Below are 9,922 nucleotides of genomic sequence, written 5' to 3'. Positions count from 1 at the left end.
TTGTTGTGTTTCAGAAGCTCTTAATATTGATTTTCGTCAGATGGAGCTTTTCCAAGCGACGTTAGTTTTTTGTGCAGCGTGTTTCAGTCACATAAAGGCTTCAACACATCTGAGAAAATGTCCAAGAAAACTTGTGTTCTCCTTCCGTGAATGAACTTAAGTAAACTGTAAGCTTGCTATTTCCCATATTTGAAGTGGCATGATAAAAAAAGGTACATTTTTTTATTCCCTTTAAAAATGCTTTAATAAACAGTTTCAAACTGTATACAGTAGTAATACATTTTAAAGGAATAACCAACATATTGAACATTTTACTTCAGACAGTTTTCCAAAATTGTGCCTCCTTCTAGTACCTACTGTAGTGAATCGGGGGTGAGCATCAGTAAATTAGGGTGTCTACCGAGTTAATTATTTGCATCCAAACAGACTACAATCTTGCCCCAGACAAATGAGGTATCCCAGCAACATTTGGTAGCAGTGGGTTCAACGGTGTGGATTTGTATAGCCCTACATACATAGATAGATAGATACATACATAGATAGATAGATACATACATACAAAGAAGGTCTGAAGTATTATTGAGAAAGAGATGGTGTGGTTCCTTTTTTTTGGGTCATTTTGTTATTTGATTAGAGAGTTGTTACAGAAGGCTCTGGATGGTGTTTCTTCCATAATCTGCAGGTAGATCCCGAGAAAGATGGATTCAGAGATTGTTTCTTTGATGCTACAAAACGTATGCATGCCACCAGAGATATCAAGTTTACACATCTGGATCTTCAGAGAGTGGTGGTGGATGGCTTCTGAGGAAAGGCAGTCTAGAACATGCATGTGGATTCTGAAGTCATTTCATGGTGGAGGGTTACGGCTAGAACAACACTGTAAAAAAAATGAGTGCTTAAGTGCACCCGAGCCACAGCATTTCTAAACAATTTTATTGGGGCAAGACATTTAATTGCTAGAGCTTGTCCAGGCATTAGGCAAGTCAGTTGGAAAGCAATTTCTCTCTAGGGCGGCGTCACGATTAATCTCATTTTTCTATTTCAACTTGTTTTGTAGAAATTAATTTATCAATTTCTGAACAGAATGCTGGCTCTTAGGTGACATCTTTGCATTGCCCACTTCAAATGGCTTTTCTCTAATTGTATTCTCTTCCTTTTTCAATATCTTGAATTGTTGTGTTGCTGTTTAAGGTGCTCTGTTTATTCTTTTGAAAATCAGAATCATCTACGCCTACATGTTCAGGTTTTTTCAGGTGTCCTATTTTCAAACGGGGAAAGGGTTTAGTATGCATTTGATGGCAGTGGCATGACTTTGACTTGTTCCTGAGTATTGCCTAAATAGGGGAAGGATCTGCAATGTACTTAGTAGCACAAATATTCCCTTGAACCGTCCCCTCACCTGCACACGTTTTTCAATCATCAAGCTTTTGTGACTTTGGACCGATTTCTTTGGTTTTCATTTAGGTCACTGGGATAAGGTCAATAATCAATTTAAGGCAGAGAAGGTAGGGTATTGATTTATACATGTTCTGCAACAGCGGAACCCCCTCTGACAAAGTCATGCTTGTGGGATCTCTGATGCACAGTCAAGGTTGACTTGCACCTAAAGTGCTTGCCGCATTCCGTGCACTCGTAGGGCTTCTCCCCTGAGTGGATCATCTGATGACTTAACAGATTTGAGCTCTGGGAGAAGCTTTTGTCGCACTGCATACACTGGTACGGCTTCTCTCCAGTATGGGTCCTCTGATGTGTGTCCAGATGGGACCTATGGATGAAGCTTTTCTCACACACTGTGCACTTATATGCCTTCTTCCCAATATGGATCTTCTGATGTGTATAAAGATTGGAGATCTGATGGAAGCTTTTCCCGCACTCCATACACTGGTATGGCCTCTCCCCGGTGTGGGTTCTTTTATGCACATCCAAGTGTGCTTTCAGCCTGAAATATTTCCCGCATTCTGTACATGCATACGGCTTCTCCCCAGTATGAATCATCTGATGAAGAATCAGATGTGACCGCTGAGTGAAGATTTTCTCACACTCTGTACACTTGTAGCATTTCTCACTCGTGTGCGTTCTCTTGTGTATGGCGAGGCTGGACTGATTAGAGCAGTACTTCCCACAGACACTGCAGGCAAACGCCTTCTCCTTCGTATGGTTCCTCACATGTAGCATAAGCTGAGAGTTGTGGATAAACGTCCTTCCGCAATGCATGCATTTGTGAGGTCTCTTATTGTGATCTCTCTGGTGCCTTATGAAGCTGGTCGGGTCTGTGAAGCTTTGCCCACATTCAGTACATGTGCAGGGGCTTTGTCTTTCCCGTGAGTGTGTCGATTCATTATTAATTTCAGCTTCTTGGCCTTGTCCATCTTCTGTAACATTCATGTTGCCATTTTGGATGGTCATACCACAGGTCATGTGTAGCTTCTTGCTGTTGTTAATGGACCCATTTTCTGCTGAAAAAAAACCCACAGGTCACAGGAATTATTATTTCATACCTTTAAACAGCATGTCTTATGATATTTTATTTGTAATGCGCTCGTACACCAGTGTTTAAGAGCGCGGCAAGGGAGGGGAGGGGACGGGAACAGGGGAGAGACAAACAACAACCTTACTAGGCCCAGTGACATTGAGAACGTGCAAATGCAGGGGAGGGGAGAGGAGAGGGGAGGGGAGGGGAAAAAGTGCATGGGAGGTGGGGAGTGGAAAGTGCAGAGTAGTGGAGAAAAAATAAGTAGTAATAAATAAGATACATGGATGATGGAGGCAGCAAACAGTGGTAGTGCAGCCAGCAAGTGCTGTGCTAAGGCAGCAGACTAGGGGGGTATAAATAAGTGCAGAAAAAGAAGAAAGTGGAGGGGTTTGGGGGACTGTATGGGTAACAGATACAGTCCCTAGTGCAAGGGGTGGCCAAGAGGCAGTGCAGGAAGGTGGCAGGGTGAGCAGGTACCTGTGCCCAGGGGACAGAGGGTGGCCAGATGCACAGTGCCAAGAGAGAACAGATCAGCAGGGGAGAGGGGGAGCGAAGGCAGAAGCAAAGAGGAAGGTCTTGAGGTGCTTTCGGAACCGGAGATGGTTCTCCTCAAGTTAATGTTGAACCTACTACAATGTCTATTCCAGTTATATGTAATATGATGCAGAGTAACTTTGCTTAAACCATGGGTGCATCTTAAATACAATTCTGTGTAAAATAAATAAACGTAAAAACAGAACTGGTCAATGCACAAAGGGAAGGAAATTTGAAAATATATGTCTGATAGGTAATTTCTAAGAGGAATGAACAATAAGCAGAATGTTTTCCTTTTGGCTAATTTGCACTGCATTGGCGCTGAAGTGGCAGAGGGTGCCAGGCATGTCTGAAACAATATTACAGAGTTGATAAGGGAAACTAGCTATGGCTAGGATGGGTTTAGGAAGACTGTCCACTGTGCTAATGTTTGGGATTCTGTTCTTTGCTGATCACCTTGTTCCTGTCCACATGATCCGATTCCAAACCACGCCTCAAGCCCTCATCCTTGGCTTTCCCATAGGCTCTTTTTTTCTCTACTCCCCTTTTTAACATTTGTCTGTGCTCCTTACACTCACTTGTTCGCTGCTTTCGCCTCTCTTCCTATCCCTACGCTGATGACATCCAGATCCTAAGTGAGCCCCAAGACCTTTACTTCACATTAAACAGCTTCCATCTCTGCATTAGAGACCACAAACACAAATATTGATCCACATGCGATTGTCCTCAACCCCAGTCTATCAAAAATGAATCCTTGAGGTTGATGCTGGATTCTCACTCACCAGCTAATCCCCCCCCCCCACTACGCCCTCCAGATAAATGAACCCACAAACTCCTCCACTACTTCATGCTCCTGCATAGCATGACTGTGACAAACACCCACTTCTCAGGATTTACCTATGGCAACAGTGTCCATCTTGGCAGCCAGTTCTTGCCCAGAGCACTGCCGCTAGTCCTCTGCTTGGACTCAAGGAATTGGATATCACCACAGCCGGCTCACACGCTTCAGTACATTCCTGTCGCCAAGAGCATCACATTTAAACTACTCTGTTTTTGCACAGAGCATCCAAAAACCTTACACCATCTTTCTTCACCTCAAATTTAAGTGTTATTTTCCACACCGAAACCTGTAACTTGTGCCAGTATCTATGTCGCTCGCATCGGCGTGCCACATTGTGGTGCGCATGCAATTTTACTTCCTCGCTCCTCAGCCAAGGCTCCACCACCCTTTATGGATTTGCACCATTTCTGACCTATCATGAAAACCCGGCTCTCCAATCAATGAGCTTCCCATCTCTGTGCCCTCCTCAATCCGGCCACATCAACAAGTGGCCACTTTAGTAGTTATTAGGGCCGGGCTTCATAAACCTTCGATGACAAGGTGACTTTAAGGTCCCAAAAACTGCATTAAACATTTAAATTCCCATATAGAATTTTTGCTCTCACCTACAGCAAAACGTTAAGGATGCCTTTCCATCAAAATTGCATAAGAAGCTGGCTTCTGAGCCAGGTCATGAAGGCTCACTTGGTCACAGACATCCATTTTTTTTTTAAAAGAACCAGAAAGGTTCAGGCAAAATTGGCCAAATTTATTTAGAAATATGTGGAGGCCAGAGACTAATCCGCACACCTAATTAGCGATAATGATGCATTTGATCAACCTGCAGACCTATAATGCAGAATTTATTTAGTTAAGGGAAGAGAAGAATTTTGATTAGGGGAAGCAGGTGTAAAACTTTTAAAGGGTTTTTTCCCCAGGGTTTTCTAACAGAAGGTTACCCATAATGTCTCTTAACGATTTTTCAACACATTTTCCCATGGTTAGAAGGCAAACCTATGAGCCTCGAAATGCATCAAAGGTTTTGAGGAAATTAAGTAGGCAGATCATTATAAAAGGAAATGGAAGTCCTCAGTCAAGGCCTGAAAAAGACACATGCAGTCTTTATCCCAGTACGAAGGCCCTTGAAGAGGACAGAACCTGGGAAAATGAAGTGGTAATAATGAAAGAAAAACAATTGAAGGGTAGCATCAATAAATATAACTCTACATTTGGGTAGCAGAACTAGCACTAATTTGTTTTGGAAGGGGTGCACTATATTAAAGTAAAAAATATGTTGTGATGTGTATGGGCACAAAAAGAACTCAGGTAGGACTCTGGCCTGTCTTTTCTTTTAAGTGAAGGGGAGGGTTATGAACCTATACACTTACAATCCATCAGATTGAAGATGCATCACAGATGGCACCACCATACAAGGTTTTCAAAATCATTTGGTTAACTTTTATTCACAGAAATACTCTCCTCAACAATTTATATCGGTAATAACACAGTGAAGTCATATTTCACTCTACAATCCAGATATTTCAAGTTCCTCCCACAGTTCATATGATTCAGTGATGACGCATAATTAGATCCCAATTCATATTGCACAATTCATAAAAACAACCCATAAACACAAAGTGTAAAAACACCCACAAATTGCAATAACAGGTTATATAAAAAAGAAATTGAGTAACTCATTCTGTTGCTCATCTACAGTTGAATCAATGTCATAAAATAGGATGCAGAGAATTAACTTAGTTGTCCACCCTCCATTTCTGCTCAAAGCATCACTGGGAAGATTGTACGTGGACCATCCTGCAAAATACACATGGAACACACCCGAGAGAAAAGGGAACGATGCGGATACGAAGAGAACAACAACTGATAGCGACAGTAGAGGCCTCAATGAGGAGGACAAGTGGCACGAAAATTAAAATCCATCCACTTAAGAATAGGGTACATACAGGACTCGCATAGGTCACACAGGCATATGTAACCTTTGGTTCACAGAAGGGGTTTACTTGGTCTTTTGATATTCTTCTTTATGAAGCAAATAGATCATGCATTCAGGAACTTAATACAAGTTGATTACATCCAACAGATGTTTTTGCAAAAGCACCCTTGACTATGGCCCATATACTTAAAAATCTGAATTAATTCTGAACTGTATCTGGTGCCCAGTATGGAGGGATCAGCGAATGGCATGTCGCACAGAAGATATCTTATGACAACGAGCCAGGGAGATGCACACAGGAGTCCTAGAGACCCTTAATAGGGTAGATATTGTAATTCCTTTGGGCCTCATCCAATATGGCCATGGAAACAGAGGAGTCGGAGAGTATAAAGTGTGCCTCTACTAAGATGGCTGTGAGTGAAGGCTAGAGAATCATAGAGTAGACAACAGTGGAAGAGCCACAAGCTCTTTAAAACCCCAACTACACGGACAGTAGGTAACATCAATACTCCCCGACAGGATCGACTTAGCTGAAAAACCACCGAAGGACATGGAACACTAAGGTAAATAGTGGAGCAAAATAGGGGCAAATCTCAGTACGTTCGATACGCAACTTGGCTTTTGTCTGTTCTGACAAATAAGACCTGAGAAACGTCATACGCGTTCTCCGATATAGATATATGGACAAAGCGGATGATGCAGTGCTTCCTTAACTGTACACCCTACTGAAATGGGCCTGCACGCCGCATAGCGATTGAGGTATGTCCACCATTGGGTGCTGTGTAAGACTGAATTACGTGGGAGCAAGTAGCATTCTCTCTGAAATTATGTGACCCTTAAATTAATACAGATCATTTTGTGTTTGATGGTTCTGTATTACATGTGGTTTAGCAGTGGGGAATCACACACAAAGATGCCAATACCCACCCCACCAGGGGTAGCCAGAAATCCCCCACAGGTAATTCTATCGGGTTGGGGAGCAAAATGGGTGGCGGGCTAAGGTCCTGCCAAATCAAAAGTAGACTAGCACTAAGCGCTAATGAGTGCCTCGTTTTATCTTTTCATTTGACAGCGAGGAGGAGGCGATTGTGGATAAAGCCATTTCCCAAAGTTAAAGCTATTGAGCTTGTTGAGAAGTGGCAGAACGATTTGCTCCTGAAGAAAGTTCTCCATTAAAAGGTTTAGAACTGAAACATGTTCAGCAGATATAGCGGGGCGGACAACTCATTAAGTTAATTCTCCCCATCCTATCTAATGACGTTGATTCAACTGTAGATAGGCAACAGCATAAGTCACTCTTTATAACCAGTTATTGCAATTTGTAGGTGTTTTTACACTTTGCGTTTATGAGTTTTTATTTGTGCAGAATACATTGGGATCTAAGTATGTGTCATCATTCACATGAAGTTGAAATATCTGTATTGGAGAGTGAAATCTGACTACACTAGGTGTTATTACTGAATGATATACATTTTTGATATGAGTATTTTTGTGAATAAAAGTTAACCACATTATTTTTCAAAACCTTGCATGGTGTTGTCATCTGTGATACACCTTCAATCTGATTAATTGTAAGTGTATAGGTTCATAACCCTCCACTTCACTAAAAAGAAAAGACAGGCCAGCGTCCCACCTGAGTTTGTGTGATTTAGCCCATCCGGGTATAGGTTGGACGCCACACACCTCCCGTTTAGAGGTAGTGATCCGGAGTCTCTTTGTGTTAATTGTGTGATGTGTATGAAGGCAGGCCTCCCTAGAAATATACATCAGCGATCATCAATTGGAAATTCTTAGAAAAAGCCACACTTGCGAGTCCTGAGGAGTCTGTGATGGAATCAGATAAGACAAACATGTGAAGGCATATTGATGAATCCCGTATTTCTTTAGGAAAACAGGATTTCTACTTCTTACAGGGGACACTGTGTCTGCTATTCTGAAAGATAAACACATTTTTTACATATAGCCTTAACAACCTCCATAAACTACCTTAAAATATGCATTTGAGACATATCTCACGTTGCCTTCTGTCAGCACCCAGTCTCTCTGCACCCGCCCACACTCAGTAGATCTCTATAATAAAGCAAGCATACCTGACATGGTGTCAAACAGCACAGCATCGAGCTTTGCATTCATCAACGATGCTTCTAGCTTATAGTTACATTGTTCATCAGGACCCCTGTGCTGTAGAACTAGGCTATCTTTTTCCTCCTCTTCACCTGGACAGAGGGGTTCGGACTTAGGTCTCTGATTGGGAATGCTTTTATCAGGGTACATTAGCTTTGGACACTGCCTGTACTCTTGGAGCTGTATTCCAGGTGACACAGGTTGTATGTAGAGGCGCTGATGTTGTTGCTGTCCGCCAGTAGATGCTACTTGACCACACTGGTCCTGCTGTTGACCTTGTCCTTCAGTAAACACATATTTCATGCATGGATTCTTCGGTGGACCCCGTCCTTCAGTAAACACTGGTTCTGCACACTGGCTCTGCCGTGGACGCTGCCCATCCGTAAACCTTGGTTGTGCGCACTGGTTTTGCTGTGGACCCTGCACATTTGTATTTACTGGATGTATACTTTCGGTGCGTTGGCCCTGCCCATCAGTAATCACTGGTTGCATGCTCTGGTGCCTCGGCCCATCAGTAAACAACGGTTGAATGTACTGGTTCTGCTGTTGCCCCTGCCCATGAATAAACATCGGTTGTACGCTCTGGCTCGGTTGTGGACCTGGACCAGCATGGAACACTGTTTGAAGACACTGGCTGGGCGCTCTAGCAAAGGTGCTGATAATGCCATCTTTGCTCGTTACTGGACCGAGCATATCCACACACGATGCATCCTTTTTCAAGTAATCCACAACCATGGTCATCCAGATCTGCTTCATAAGCTCTGCAACCTTAACGGGCATGCCCTCCATGGTAGTCTGCAAGTGATCCATTTTTGTTTCTAGGCGGTGTAGCGAGGCTAAGAGGGCCATGTTGGGGATTTCCTCTGAAGGAGGGATGGACTTGTGGGTCGCTTGAGAACCAGAGCGCCTGCAGGGTGCAGCTTGTATACAGTATTTATTCTTAGCCAGGATACTCTTCACAAACTCACTCTTGATCACTTTTGAGGGGAGGCTTTTAGGACCAAATGAATATGGTGTCTGACACTGGTAGTTTCTACTCTAATGCTGGATCTCGCCAGCCCTGAATGCACAGGACATCCAAGATGGGCACTTCTTAAACTTCCAGAGGCCCCAGCTTGGGAGTGCGTCGCTGGCTTATAGAGAGGCTTCCGAGCCGCCCAGGCTTATAGAATGGCTCCTGGTTTGAGAGAGGCTTTGGACTGGGGGAGTTGTTCAGACCTCTGGAGATTCCAGTCCAGTGGAGCTGCTCAGTCTTACATATGCTGTCATCTGGGAGACCTGCTGAGGATTCTGGATTTACTAGGCCTGGTATCTGTTCAGTTACAGATAGGACCATCTGGCTCAGGCAAGCTCTGCACCTGCGTGTACTTCTTTCTTCCCCTTTAGTTGATGTCTTGGCAACTTAGTCTCAGGGATCTATAAAAAAAAATAAAAATAGAAAAAGATGACGTTAATAAGCAAATATGCCACAGGGTAAATAGATGGAATAGCTATTTGCCACATCCCTATCTCAGCACCTATCGCTAGGTGATACTAATGGTGTCACCTGAACGTCTGGATGAGAACCTGTGAACCTCTAAAAGTCTCAGAAGGGGGTGCCTAGAGTATATAGGAATAGCAACCACAGTAATCTTGCAAAAAGACAACGCAGGGAGAAGTAGTGGTATAGGGGCACAAGCTAAGACAGCGTACAGGAAGTATGAAGAGTGCATCGGAAGGGTGGGTGTGTGTGAGAAGAGAGAGAGAGAGAGAGAGAGAGAGAGAGAGAGAGGAGAGAGAGAGAGAGAGAGAGAGAGAGAGAGAGAGAGAGAGAGAGAGAGAGAGAGAGAGAGAGAGAGAGAGAGAGAGAGAGAGAGAGAGAGAGAGAGAGAGAGAGAGAGAGAGAGAGAGAGAGAGAGAGAGAGAGAGAGAGGAGAGAGAGAGAGAGAGAGAGAGGAGAGAGAGATGAGAGAGAGAGAGAGGAGAGAGAGAGAGTAGAGAGAGGATGAGAGAGAGAGAGAGAGAGAGAGAGAGAGAG

The 9,922-nt window shown here is 43.5% G+C and overlaps 1 pseudogene; it reads right to left on the bottom strand.

Annotated features, from left to right (window-relative positions):
* Positions 1–217: 217 nt before the first annotated feature.
* The window catches only part of LOC138581997 (zinc finger protein 850-like), a 124,190-nt pseudogene continuing 114,485 nt past the window's right edge, over positions 218–9,922 (bottom strand).

Source organism: Ambystoma mexicanum, chromosome 1p, assembly GCF_040938575.1.
Source record: "Ambystoma mexicanum isolate Mex_15411 chromosome 1p, UKY_AmexF1_1, whole genome shotgun sequence".
Lineage (NCBI taxonomy): Eukaryota > Metazoa > Chordata > Amphibia > Caudata > Ambystomatidae > Ambystoma > Ambystoma mexicanum.
The sequence above is the reverse complement of the archived record's forward strand: the minus strand, read 5'-3'. Positions and strand labels throughout refer to the sequence as shown.